Genomic DNA, 14439 nt, shown 5'->3' on the forward strand with positions numbered 1-14439 from the left:
GGTCTGGAGCACAAGATAGTAAGAGGCTGAGTGAACTGGGGTTGGTTAGCCTGGAGGAAAGGAGGGTGAGGAGACACCTTATTGCTCTCTACAACTACCTGAAAAGAGGTTGTGGTGAGGTGAGTGTTGGTAATAGGAAAAACGTCTTCCCAGAAAGATGTCAAGTATTGGAACGGGCTGCCCAGAGAAATGGTAGAGTCACTATCTCTGGAGGTTCTCAAGAGGCATATAGATGTGGTGCTGACAGATGCAGTTTAGTGATGGATGTGGCACTGCTAGGTTTATGGTTGGACTCTATGATCTTAAAGGTCTTCTCCAATCTAAATGATTGTCTGATCCACTTACCTGTATGGAGAAAACACTAGAATATACATTGAGGAGTGCAGGCTCAAAATTTTTTTACTGATGGGGTGCACAATCAAGAAGAAGAGACCACTGATCTGTTGGTTTTTTTTAAAGTCTGCCAACATCAGCTGAGTCAACATACCAGCTCTGTGCAGTCAGAGATGAGACACCCAATATACTCAATAAAGCACAGAATGCATGTAAAACTTTCCATTTTACATTTGTGCTCAGAAACAGCTCATCAGCATGAAATCTCATCTAGATGAATCTTGTGTATCTGATAAAAAAAAGCATCTAAGCAAATAAAATTACTCTAGTGACGTACTTTAAGATGTCTGTTAATTCGATTTTCATAGAATCATAGAATGGTAGGGTTGGAAGGGACATTTAGAGATCATCTAGTCCAACCTCCCTGCAGAAGCAGGTCAACCTAGATCAGGTTGCATAGGAACATGTCCAGGCAGGTCTGGAAGACCTCCAACGAAGGAGACTCCAGAACCCTCTGGGCAGCCTGTGCCACTGCTCTGTCACTTATTTAAATGGAACTTTTTGTGTTCCAGCTTCATCCCATTACCCCTTGTCCTGTTATTATCTACCATAAAAAAAAGGGATGTCCCAACCTCCTGACACCTACCATTTAGATATTTGTGAATATTAATAAGGTCACCCCTCAATCTCCTCTTCTCCAGACTAAACAGCCTCAGTTCCTGCAGCCTTTCCTCGTATGAAAGATGTTCCAGTCCCGTGATCATCTTGGTGGCCCTGCACTGGACTCTCTCCAAAAGTTCTCTGTCCCTCTTGAGCTGACGAGCCCAGAACTGGACTCCAGATGAGGCCTCACCAGGGCTGAGTAGAGAAGAACCTCCCTTGACCTGCTGGCCACATTCTTCTTGATGCGTCCATTTTTTTTACACCATTTGACATCATTCCCTTATGATATTTCCTTGAAGTTTTAGGTTGGTTTTCTGTGAAAAACATTTGTTGTTTCTTATTCTGTAATAGACAGTGGACCTTACACATTATAGGGTAACTATATTACTGTGCCACAAAAAAAATATTAATTATAAGAGAAGATTAATTAGGTGTAATAACACATTGAAACATCATTCTATTAATATAGTCTACAGGCCTGCATATCACACAGAGCTATGTATAGTCTTTGGTGTCTTTCTACTGTGTTTTCACAATCGAGCCATGAAAACACAAAAAAAAGCATCCATATAGAAAATATACTATGAAAACAAAATAAACTATGCTATTTTAACTATCTTCAGACTAACAGTTATAAAACTCTTTTTGAAAAATACAATCTATTGAACCAGTTTCTAAAGGAGAGATAACTGCTATGTTAAAACCAGATAAGGTTTCACCTTTAGCAATTTTAAGTTAAATGCTTTCTGTTAGTAGGAGCGCCTTTCTCTTTTTTCTTTTTCTTTTTTTTCACATACAATCAGCAGATTATCAACTAATAGAAGACATACAGTCAAAGCTTCAGTGCTTATTTTCAGGTAGTCTTACAATTTGCATAAATTAAGCATGAGATATTTGAGGGGGTTTTTCCCTTCCCCTTCAGTTGCTCCTGAGGACTGAGGTAATAGAAACCACCTTCACACACTTCTCAGAGCTCCTTCTTGGATCACAGTAGTCAAATTAGAGACCTCTATTTTATATGCAAATTTAGGAATTTTTTCACAGCTCTCATATGTTTCACTTAACATTTACTTCCATTGAATATCATCAGATTGTTTGTCACCTAACCATTCAATGTCCTTATTTGCAGCTATACTTCACTTCTCTACAAATAATAATTTTCATAATTCACTAAAGCTGTACCTCTGAATAGCTGCAGAATCTGAAGGGGTTTTTTCCTTTTTTTTTAAAAAAACCAAACTCATCTCCTTTTTTTCCCCTATATAAATAGTACCAGTATTCATCTAATTTGACAATCACAAAACAAATTAACTTTCAGAAACCTATTTGCCACAAGAAAAAGATCATACTGTAGAACTACCTCAAATTCAGTGAAGCTCATTATCAATTATGACACTATCAGTTATGATAGGACAACAATTAGATCTCATTCACAGATCTCAAAAGAGTCACCAGAATATATTCTTTTAGGGCAAATCTAAGCAAACAAAACCTAATGTAACGGGTCACATGGGGAATTATTAGAGCTTTTATATAAGCTCAGTTTACTTATATACTTGCCAAAAGCTATTTGCTGCTTAATGAGGCTGAGTAATGTTTTCTCCTCCTATTTGGGCTGAGATCCCATCTAAAAACTAACTTCCAGTGAGAATGGAAGCCATAAAACATAGCAGGTCAGATGAAAAGGACTAGAACTATGTTAGAGCAAGTAAGAAGATGCTTCAAGACCTAGTCAGGTTTCAGGTAATGATTGGTACAGAGATACCTATTTATTGGAAATGGAAAATGAAGAAAAGCCAGAAAGTCAGAGAAAATTGGTTACTGTGGCCTCATTGCAAATAAAAGATTATTTTAGTTAACAGCCTAACACCACAATAACCAGCTAAGCATTTGTTAAGCACTTGCTAATAGTCTAATCAATTAGCTAAGCACTTGCAAATAGCTCAATCACCTAGTGATTAAGTGACCCGTTTAAATTACATTAAGGACCAAGCTGCAAGAGTTGCGTATCATATATGATAAAGACCTGTTAAGACAAGACTCTGGGACCTGTTAGGACAAGACCCTGGTATATATATTTGTTAGGTTTCCTTAGCTGTTACCTTAGCTGTTACTAAAACAAATAGACTGATATATTTTTTTTTTAACGAATCACTATGTTATGGAGATTTTTTTTTTTATATTTAGAAACCAATCACAGTAAAGGGCAAATTAAAAGATGGACATTTTATGCATGCTTTTGTTGGCAAATGTAGTTCTTTGCCTGGACATGTTCCTATGCGACCTGATCTAGGTGAATCTGCTTCTGCAGGGGGGTTGGACTAGATGATCTCTAAAGGTCCCTTCCAACCCCTACCATTCTGAGTCCATGAAATGTATAAAAACCTTGAAGACTGTAACTAATGTCAAAGCATGATTAGAGGAGATATCCTCCTTGTTTCCCAGTACTGCATAATAAAGAAGTGCCTGCTTATCTGCATTCCTGCTTATCTGCATTTCTGTGTAGATAAGTTTTTTTTTTTCCATGGGATTGTGGATCCATCAACAGCCTCAGAGAGACGCAGAGATTTAATATTTTTTTAATGCTGGAAAGAGATTTGAAATGTCTTGTTTCTTTCTAATGTATTCAGTGAAGAAAGATTTAATAGACAAATAGCTGTGGTAATAAAAAATCCAGTGCACATTAATCTCCACTTTTAAGGTCAACAGCTCCGAGAATGTTGAACCGCTGGGTAACCAGAAAGGTTTGAAAGATCAACCATATACTAGTTTGCCTTGTAAATTAACTTTAAAGCTATTTTTAATTTCTTATTCTATTTATTCTGTCTTTGCATAGTTCCTTTGCTTTGGAAAGTAAATAATAATATTACTAAAATGATTTTACGTCACAGGCATAGTATTTCAACCTAAATGGATGCTTTATGTTCATGCCCATCCCTTACTCACGCTGAAGTTTTTAATGATCTGCAAACCACAAGCTAAACTTTTGGATGTTCACAAGACCAAAATTCACATAAAAATATAAAAAGTATTAATTTAAATCCTTCTAATATTAGAACAAAATTTAATAACAATGCTTCAGCATCTTCTATATTCATCACAGCCTGTAAGAGGAAAGTATCTTGGTGAGGCGATGTCCTCTGTCATTTCTGAAGCCATGCAATCTCTGAGGGCACAGAGCTGTGAAGAAGCCAGTCAGAACTCAACAGCCAACGTGACTATTAAGCACATATTTTTTATTGCAGCACTGGGGAACACAGGGGATTTCTCCACCAAACGTGCCCACTTTAGCGTTTGGATCTTCAGTTTATATTTACAGCAAACATGAATATTCATTACATTTCCAAGAAAGAGTCCGCCCATAGTCCCGTCTTGGTCTGTCCAAGTTACGCCTCCGTCACGCCTCTTTTGGTGCCTTCTCGCTTCCGTCGGTGGTCGCCGGGGGTCGCTGCTGAATTAAGATCCGAGTCTTCCTTGCCGTGTACTTTTCACCTCTGGAGGTCTTTGACGTTTGTTCAGACCTCAGGACAGGACGAAACGGCCTAACAGTTTGTTATCCTAGCTAAAAGCTCTCTCATCCTCATATAGTAGTTCCGGTTAGGGCTAAGCTGGCCTTGTAGTTAGCCGTGTTAAACAATGTCCAAACTGTAGAACTGACCTAATGATCTGTCATCCGCTAGCTCTCTCATCTCTAGGTAGTAGTTCTGTTTACAACTAAAGGACAAAATTGGCTTTGTGGTTATCAACGCTAAGCAATAGCTTTGTCATCCCTAGATAATAGTTCTGTTTAGGACCACACCAGCCTTGAAATTATCAGCACTAAGCAATAGTTATGTTGCAAGAAATAGCTGTGTCATCCTAATAGCTGTGAGGCTTACAAGCCTAGCAATTCCATAAAACTATATGTGCAATTTTCTAGCTAATATTGTAAGCTTTAACAAGCAAGCTTCCATAACCTAAACTTCTCTACCTATTAATGAATTTCCCCCTTCCCTTGATCCTTGCAAACTCTTTTGCAAGGCATAATAATTCAAACTATATGTTTTTGCACAACCATTTTGTTAAAGCTTTTGAACTGTGTTAAATTTTGAATCACGTGCCATACTTTTTTTATGATTGCTTGAGACCAGGGCCACTCGGTCTCAGGCTTCCAAGAACCAAGTGTCAGCTTTAAAGGTCCTTGGAGTTCAGAAGTCCACTGTCCTTCTGGGGCTCTTTTCTCTTGGGAGTAATGAACCCAGGCAAGCCGCTCTCGTATCTTAATAGCTGTAAAGGTTGTCAGTAGCACTTGATACGGTCCATCCTATTTCTCCCGAAGAGTATCATCTGAGAAATTTGTAACATAAACCCAATCTCACAGGTTAAAAGGATGTATAGGGTGATCCAAACCCTTGATTCTAGTTCGTAGTACATTTTTATTAATTAGTCCCAATTGCTTTCCCAGAGAGATTGTATAAGAATCTCCCACTTGACTCAGATCCTCTCCCCTATACTCAGTGGTACAGCCTCCCATACAGTATTTCAAAAGGACTGAGATTTTCTTTAGCTTTTGGTTTTACACTTATCCTGAGCAAAGCTATTGGCAATGCTTGATACCAATGCAGATTTGCCTCTTGGAATATTTTTGCTATTTGTTGTTTCATTAAATGGTTAATTTTTTCCACTTGTCCACTCACCTAAGGCCTATAGGGAGTATACAATTGCCAATCAATTTCCAAAAGCTTGCTCACCTGCTGCATTATTTGTGCACAAAAATGGGGCCATCTGTCTGATTAAATGTTTATAGGTACCCCAAACTGAGGTATTATTTCATTTAACAATACCTTAGTTACTTCTCTAGCTTTGTTGGTCCTACAAGGGAAAGCTTCTGGCCATCCGGAAAAGGTCAGTACCAACAGGTATTGATAACCCCCTTTCCTTGGGAGTTCTGAGAAATCAATTTGCTAATTTTCTCCTGAAGCATTTCCTCTCTTAATTGTACCCAATTATACCCGATTCCCAGTATTAGGATTATTTCTCAAACATATTTCACATTATTGTGTCACTTGTTGAACTGCTGTATACAAATTTCTCCCTATCCATTTTTTATTAAGATATTTGTACAGAGCATCTGCTCCCCAGTGAGTTTTGTTATGTTCTGCTCTAACCAGGCCCCAAATTAAGATGGAGGGTGTTATTGTCCTTTCATCTTCTAGTCATGTCCATCCTTTAGGAGGGACTTTTATCCCTATGCCTACCATTAGTTCCTGATCCAATCTGGAGTTTTTAACGTCTTCTTGATCATCCAGTTTGCTGTTTTTATTAGTTGGGATTAAATTAACTTGGACTTCACATTCTCTTTCTTCTGCCCTCTTAGCCTCAATATCAGCCAATCTGTTACCTTTTTCTGGATCAGTGTCCAGTGTCTCATATGTCCACACCAATGCATAACAGCAACTTTGGCTGTTAATTGCACAGCTTCCAGAAGACCAAGTATTTCTTCTGCATGGTTAATTTCTTTTCCTTGACTATTGAGAAGTTCACATTTCTTCCAGATTGCTCCATGGGCACGTACAACTCCAAAAGCATACTTAGAATCTGTCCACACTTTTATCTTTTTCCCTTTTGCCAGTTCTAATGCTCTGGTTAGGGCAATGATTTCTGCTTTCTGAGCAGATGCTCCAATGGGTAAATGTGCAGATTTGATTACCTTGTCAGTGGTGGTTATTGCATAGCCAGCTTTATGAGTACCTTGTTGGACAAAACTGCTACTATCTGTGAACCAGGAATCGTGAGCATCATCCAAAGGCTCCTCCTTTAGCTCTATTCTACTGGAATATACAACCTCCATTGTCTCTAGGAAATCGTGGGTCAATGGCTCGGTAGTTGTTTCACTAAGGAACGAAGCTAGGTTCACAATGTTAGTGACTTCTATTGCAAGGTCATCAGATTCCACCAGGATAGCTTGAAATATCAAAAATCTGGATGGGGAAAACCAGGATTTCCCCTTTGCAGATATAGTGTGAGAGACCATCACTGTCATCTTCTGGCCTAAAGTAAATTTTTGAGCTTCCTCAATATTCAGTATTACAGCAGCCACAGCTCATAAACATCCTGGGCAGCCTTTGCTTATTTCATCTAGTTGTTTGAAGAAGTAGGCCACAGCTCTTTTATGAGGCCCTCAATGTTGGGCCAAAACTCCCAAAGTGATGCCTTGTTTTTCATGAGAAAAGAGCCAGAAAGGTTTTGTAATATCTGGCAATCCCAAGTCTGGGGCTCTCATGAGTTCCTTTTTTTAGAATATCAAAAGCATTCTGAGCCTCTTTTGTCCATACCAATTTGGCAGGGCTATTTTTCAAAAGTTCATTAAGAGGCTTTACTATTATCCCATAGTTACAGGTCCACAGCCAGCACCAGCCTGTCATTCCCAGAAAGGTTCTGAGTTCTTTTACTGTTCCAGGTAGTGGAGTATTACAAATAACCTCTTTTCACTCAGGTCTCAGTTCTCATTGTACTCCAGAGACCTCATAGACCAGGTAGGTGACTTGCTGCTGAACCATCTGGGCCTTGTGTTAAGAAACTCGGTATCCATTTAGTCCAAGAAAATTTAAAAGGCTTAGAGTCCATCGGATACATTCTGAGTGTTTCAGTTGCTATCAGCAAGTCATCTACATATTGCAGGAGAGTTCCTTCCTTAGAAGGAGCTTCCCAAGTTTCTAATTCTTGTGCCAATTGATTCTTAAAGATTGTTGGGCTGTTTTTAAATCCTTGGGGTAACACAGAGCAGGGCTTTCCTTCCAGAAGCAGGACTTTCCCACTCAAATGCAAACAACTTCTAACTTTCTTTGGCTAAAGGCAGGCAGAAGAAAGCATCTTTTCCGTCTAACACTGTAAACCAGATCTCATTCTCCCTAAGTTTTGTAACCAGGGCGTAAGGGTTAGGTACCACCAGATGTATGTCTTTAACAATGTTGTTTATTGCTCAGATCTTGCATGACTCTGTAAGATCCGTCAGGGTTTTTGACTGGTAAAATAGCAGTATTAAATTCTGATTTACATTCTACCAAGAGTCCATGTTTTATAAAATAACTAATTGGATTTTCTATTCCTTTTTAATCTTCCAGTCTCAATCAATACTCTTTTTTACAGACAGGGGTGGCACCTTCCTTAAGTTCAATCACTATAGGGGTAGCATTTTTACTCCTCCCTGGAATTCCTGAAGCCCATACTCCTGGATATACCTGATAACAATTTCTTTAAAGACTGTTGTCACTTCAATAGATCTAGCAGGATTTATTTTATCTAAGCTCAGGATATCAATTAGTTGATTTTCTTTTACTTAAATAATATCCCCCCTTGTTTAAATTCTACTTTGGCTTCCAATTGTTCTAATGAATCTCATCCCAGCAGGGACTTAGGAGCATCTGCAACATATAAAAATTTATGTATTCCAATCTGTTATCCCAATTTGTATTTGAGAGGTTCACAAAAGAATGCCCTTTTCTGTTGGCCAGTTGCTCCCATTATGTCCATAAAAACATTTACTTATAGGCAACAATTCTTGATTCAAAATGGAAAGAGATGCATTAGTATCTATTAAAAATTCCACTTCTTCTTCCTGTTTCCCTAGCTTTATTTTAACCAGTGGATCCACTAGGGTAGATTCCCCAGGTCCCTGTCACTTAGTTTCAGTAGGGGTTATCCTTCTAGGGTCCAGTAAAAGCTTTCGACATTCCCTCTTCCAATTCCCCTCCTGTTTACAGTACAAACACTGATTCCACCTTAACCTGTCACAAAACTCTCTTCCACCACTTTGGTGAAAACGCCCTGCACCACTTCCAACTCCTCTTTTCCTTCTTCCCCACCTAATACAGACACTACCACTTTTGTCAGTTTCCTTGTCTTCCTCTCCTCTGTTCCTGTATGTTCTCTATGCTTCTTCCAACAATCTTTCTGAAGTCCAATTATCAGGCTCCCTCCTCCTCTGAAGCTTTTTTCTAATATCCAGAGCTGACTGTCCTAAAGAAAAAAAACCAGTTGCAGTTTTCCCTCATCAGAGGAAGGGTCCAAGGTGGTATACTTTCTCATAGCCTCTCTTAATCTGTCCAAAAATTCTGTGGGATTCTCAGTTTGTCACTTTTTTACTATGTATATCACAGACCAGTTCACAGCCTTAGGGACTGCAGTTTCTATCTCCAATTTTATCCATTCTCAATATCATGTTAATCTTTCATATTCACCCCTGTAAGCCGGATCCCATCCAGGGTCTGTTAGGGGTACACGATCATTTATGTTTCCGCTCAATGAACCCCCATTTATTAAAGTTTATACATGAGTTCCAGTAGTTTGCTGAATCAGTTGTTTCTCTGTCATCTGATCCAGCATTAAACCTATATCTCCCCAATCCGGATCTAATTGTTTAACAACCTGGCCAAACTTGTTTGCTACTATAAAGAGATCACCTTGATAACTTCTGGCCACCTGGTAACTTCTTTCCAAGGTTTTAAGTCACTAGCAGAAAAGGGAGCTTTTACCGTAAACTTATGTCCTCTATTATTTGCTGTTTCTCTCAACAGAGCTATAACTTTTTGGTTCTATCTCTGGTGGGTCATTAATCAAGTCATCCTCAGACTCACTGTCCTTTTTACCATCTTCAGCTTTCCTAGATCCTTTATTTTTTGCACAACGTTCCCCTATGCTACAAGCAGAACAACATCTCTTCAGTCGCTTTTCCTGCGGTTTGTTTTCTGTTTTCTCCAAAGCTAATACCAGAGTGTCCTGTGGTATAGTTAATCTACACTCCCTCTGCTAATCCTGATGATTTCTGAGAGTGAAAAACATATCCACATAACCAATTTAATCCAATTTTCCTTCTCTCCTTATAAAAAGCATTTATCTTAGGTATTTCACTACTCTTGCCTTTCCCCCATTATTAATTCACAGTTAACTCAACTCCTTTCTGCCCTTTACAGCCCTTGCATTTAATTTCCACAAACAACTAATTTCTGCCTTGTTCAGACCAAATTCACCACTCTAAACTCCTTAAAGATCACCTTTGATCCCGGGTTTCCACCCACACAAAGCTAACCGGATTAAACAACAGAGGGTAGCATTAGACAACTCACCGGACAGTGTTTGCAAATACAACAACAGATAATACTAATAATTATGAAAACCGCTACACCAATATTATCCAAGTTAAATTTAAGATCCACATCAATTTAATGTCACAGTCTCCGGTTAAACTGTAATTATCTTGGCAGTAGTTAAACCCCCTTGCTTTCCAACCAACCTCAGACAATTCTGGGTGGTTGGGGGCAGCTGGGCTTAACTCCAGAGTGATGTCCAAATATCGTATTTAGGAATAGAATTAAGAGTCAAATGCTGTTTGGCTTAGAATTCTTTGGGACAACAGTATTTTATGCTCGTCACTACATAGATCACAAGGATTATTATCAATAGTAATAGCAAACAATCTATAGTATTGTCATTCGCTTTGTCCTTCCCTGGCCCTATCTCTTGCGGAGTATCAGAACCGCAGATCCGGATTCCGCACTCACTTCGTGCTTATTTGCACATCTCAGTCACACATACACACACCATCAACAAAACTTATTAACACTCTTCACAAATATACCAGCAACCAAAAATAAGCACAGTGATAGGCAAAACTCAGAACTCCTTATTACCAATTCCGGGTCTATATTAGGCCATACACTAGGCTATGCAAGACTTAGGTGAATTAACTAGACCGAGCCCAGCCCGCTTCATTAATTCCCATGGGGTTTTTTTGTGTGTGGACGTGTGCCATGACTTACAGGTCCCACACTGCATGTCTCCCAATGAATTACAGACCCCCTCCTTCACTTGACCGGTCCCTAGTGCGACTCTAACTCACACACAGAAAAAGATAAAGAATACAATTATTTCTCTTGATGGTCCTTGTCTGCTCCCGCAGTGATCCGGCAGGGCGAGCAGACACACCAAGAAATCCTGGGGTGCACCTAGGGAGTCCTGTTCCTTACTGGGTCCTGCAGCCAAGCAGAGAGGGTCCCACCTGGGTTGCCAAATTGATGCTGTGAAGAAGCCAGTTAGGACTCAACAGCCAACGTGACTATTAAGCAGGTATTTTTTATTGCAGCACTGGGGAACACAGGGGATTTCTCCACCAAACGTGCCCACTTTAGCATTTGGATCTTCAGTTTATATTTACAGCAAACATGAATATTCATTACATTTCCAAGAAAGAGTCCGCCCATAGTCCCATCTTGGTCTGTCCAAGTTACGCCTCCGTCACGCCTCTTTTGGTGTCTTCTCACTTCCTTCAGTGGTCGTCGGGGATTGCTGCTGAATTAAGATCCAAGTCTTCCTTGCAGTGTACTTTTCATAGAACCACAGAATCATAGTGGTTGGAAGGGACCTTTAGAGATTACCATGTGCAAACCCCCTGCAGAAGCAGGTCTACCTAGACCAGGTCACACAGGAACGTGTCCAGGCAGGTCTTGAAGACCTCCAAGAAATGAAGACTCCACAGTCTCCCTGGACAGCCTGTGCCAGGGCTCCGTCACTCTCACAGTAAAATAGTTTGTTCTTATGTTTAAATGGAACTTTTTGTGTTCCAGTGTCATCCCATTACCCCTTGTCCTGTTGCTAGATACAATAGAAAAAACTGATGCCCCAACCTCCTGACACCCACTATTTAGATATTTGTAAATGTTAATAAGATCCCCCTACAGTCTCCTCTTCTCTAGACTAAATAGCCTCAGTTCCCGCAGCCTTTCCTCATATGAAAGATGTTTCAGTCCCCTGTTCAACTTGGTGGCCCCACACTGGACTCTCTCCAGAAGTTCTCTGTCCCTCATGAGCTGAGGAGTCCAAAACTGGACACAGGACTTCAGATGAGGCCTCACCAGGGCACTTGTCCTTGTTGAAACTCATGAGGTTTCTCTCTGCCCAACTCTCAAGCCACTCAAGATACCGCTGAATGGCAGCACAGTCTTCTGGGGAATCAGCCAGTCCTCCCGGTTTGGTGTCATCAGGGAACTTGCTGAGGGTACACTCTGTCCCCTCATCCAGGTCGTTGATGAAGATGCTGAACAAGACTGGCCCCAGAACTGATCCCTGTGGAACTCTACTAGCCACAGGCCCCCAACTTGATTCTGTGCCATTGATCACCACCCTCCGGGTTCTGTCATCCCGCCAGCTCTCGATCCACCTCACCATCCACTCGTCCAAGCCACACTGCCTGAGCTTTCTGATGAGGATGTAATGGGAGACAGTGTCAAAAGCCTTGTTGAGGTCAAAGTAGATAACATCTGCTGCTCTCCCCTTATCTAGCCAGCTGATTATGCACTCATAGAAGTCTATCAGGTTGGTCAAACAGGATTTCCCCTTGGTGAATCCATGTTGATTCCCCCTAATAACCATCTTTTCCTTCATATGTTTAGTGATGACATTCAGGATGAGTTGTTCCCTCACCTTTCCAGGGATGGAGGTGAGGCTGACCAGCCTGTATTCTAGATACATAAACCATATATGATCTCACAGTACATTTATACACATAGTAAAATCACACTGACATGCTTGGATAAATACATTTTTAAAGGTCCAGAAACATTATGAACACACACACACATACACAATATAGGTTCTTTTTAAAATTACTAATACACTTGGAAAGAAAAGTGCATTTCATTAATCTTCTTTTCAACTGGCAGCTAATATTCAGAGCTTTTCCTCTTCCATAAACTCAGAAATACAGCAGTCTCTGCTTACAATGGTGTTCTGCCTAAGATTTAATTACACGGATTAAGAAAATCAATACACCTGTCTTCCTCATATTTTATTTTGAGCTGTAAAGCAGGTTCATCAACCACCTTTTCTAGAATATATGGATATGCTGTCAAAGAGATTTCTTATTTACTTGACATAGTAATTATTGCTCTCTGCCTGACAAAGTGTCTTGCTTTGCCATCTAAGCAAGCAGTTTTCTTAGTAAGGACTATCAGAAAACATGAATATTCCAACTCCTGTGAATATAATTCAGTAACTTGTCACGATAAAACATATATTGAAAAACGAGCTATTCTTCTTGAATATTCCATCAAATTAAGTCCCTTAATATTTTAGGTTTAAATAGGGGAGAAAGAGTTGTAAGGCAAAACAACCGTGAACTATTGTGCATGGAAGAAGATTCTGTTATCTCTAGAAGCAACAATCCAATAATCTCTTTTGCTTTCTATTTTATTTTCTCCTTTCTCCACTCAAATCTTTTTGAAGAACCTTTCAGCAGTTAAGACTCTCCCTATACTTATTGCAAGGCTACTCAGTCTCCCTGTTTGCCAACTGCTACTCATTATATACATGTACAAAAGATCACTTTTCCATATTCAATACAGATCTGTCCATTATACTGACTCCTAGTGTGTTTTAGCATCTTCTAGTAATGCTGTATTTCATATGAATAAGATCTACTGTATTACAGCTTTTAAGGTGTGAGAAGTGGGCTGACTTCAGACTCATCCTAAAAACTCTGTTACCTGGACCAGACAACTACCAGAAACAAGAGGTGATTTTGTGCAAACACTTTAAATAGTTCTGACTTACAAAACCGCAATCCTCTCTCCAAAATTACACAGTGGCACAACTGAAATCAATGAGTAACTCCTTCTTTGCCATTTTCTTGAATTGCAAGCATTTAAACATCAGCTGAGAAATAAAGACCTGAAAAATCTCAACAAGGTTCCTTAGCAGGTGAGGTGGAAAACACATTCCTATGGCTACTGATCTTGCCTACTACACTAAAGTCCTGAAAATAAAATTATTATTTCCCAACATTCCATTTCTCTTTGTTTACTGAATACCATTTGCACAATAAAGCCAGAAATATCAGCTTTCTTTTCTGTCTTAAACATTAGCAAAATGTCAGTAGGTTTGGATTACTTATATTAAAGAAGATTATCGTTTACGGTTTTTGTCATTTTTGGTTTTATAGTTTTGGTGTGGTTCTCTGAACATGATGAAAACACTACATAACACTAATAAGTTTTGGAAACCTTCTTTCTGTCTAATACTAAATCTATCCTAATAAATCATGTTCCTCTTGATAATTCAGGATAGAAGAGTCCATGAATGCCAGAGGAGAGAAATAAATTGTGATCATGGCAGTGTTGACTTTGACTGATGCAGATATAGGCACTCACTGTACTTGCTTACAGTGTGTTAGATGTAATGAAGAAGGAATAAATCCTCACAACTTTACACACTACAAAGTCCTGTCTAGATCAGATGATCATGCAACTACTTTTCTTTACTAGATATTAAGCTACTCTTGACTCCCTTTACACAGTTGAAATTGAGTATATGAAACAGGACAATGGGTTAAGTAATCACAATGAGCAAGCAGTATGCTAGAATGACACCATTCAAATAAAGAACCAGCTACACAGACCATACTACCAGATC

At 39.4% G+C, this 14439-nt stretch overlaps 1 protein-coding gene across 3 annotated transcripts in view; it reads right to left on the reverse strand.

The window, feature by feature from the left end:
* The window catches only part of GPHN (gephyrin), a 303175-nt gene that overhangs the window by 166195 nt on the left and 122541 nt on the right, over window positions 1-14439 (reverse strand). The window lies entirely within an intron of this gene.

This window comes from Colius striatus, chromosome 6 (assembly GCF_028858725.1).
Source record: "Colius striatus isolate bColStr4 chromosome 6, bColStr4.1.hap1, whole genome shotgun sequence".
NCBI classification, from domain to species: domain Eukaryota; kingdom Metazoa; phylum Chordata; class Aves; order Coliiformes; family Coliidae; genus Colius; species Colius striatus.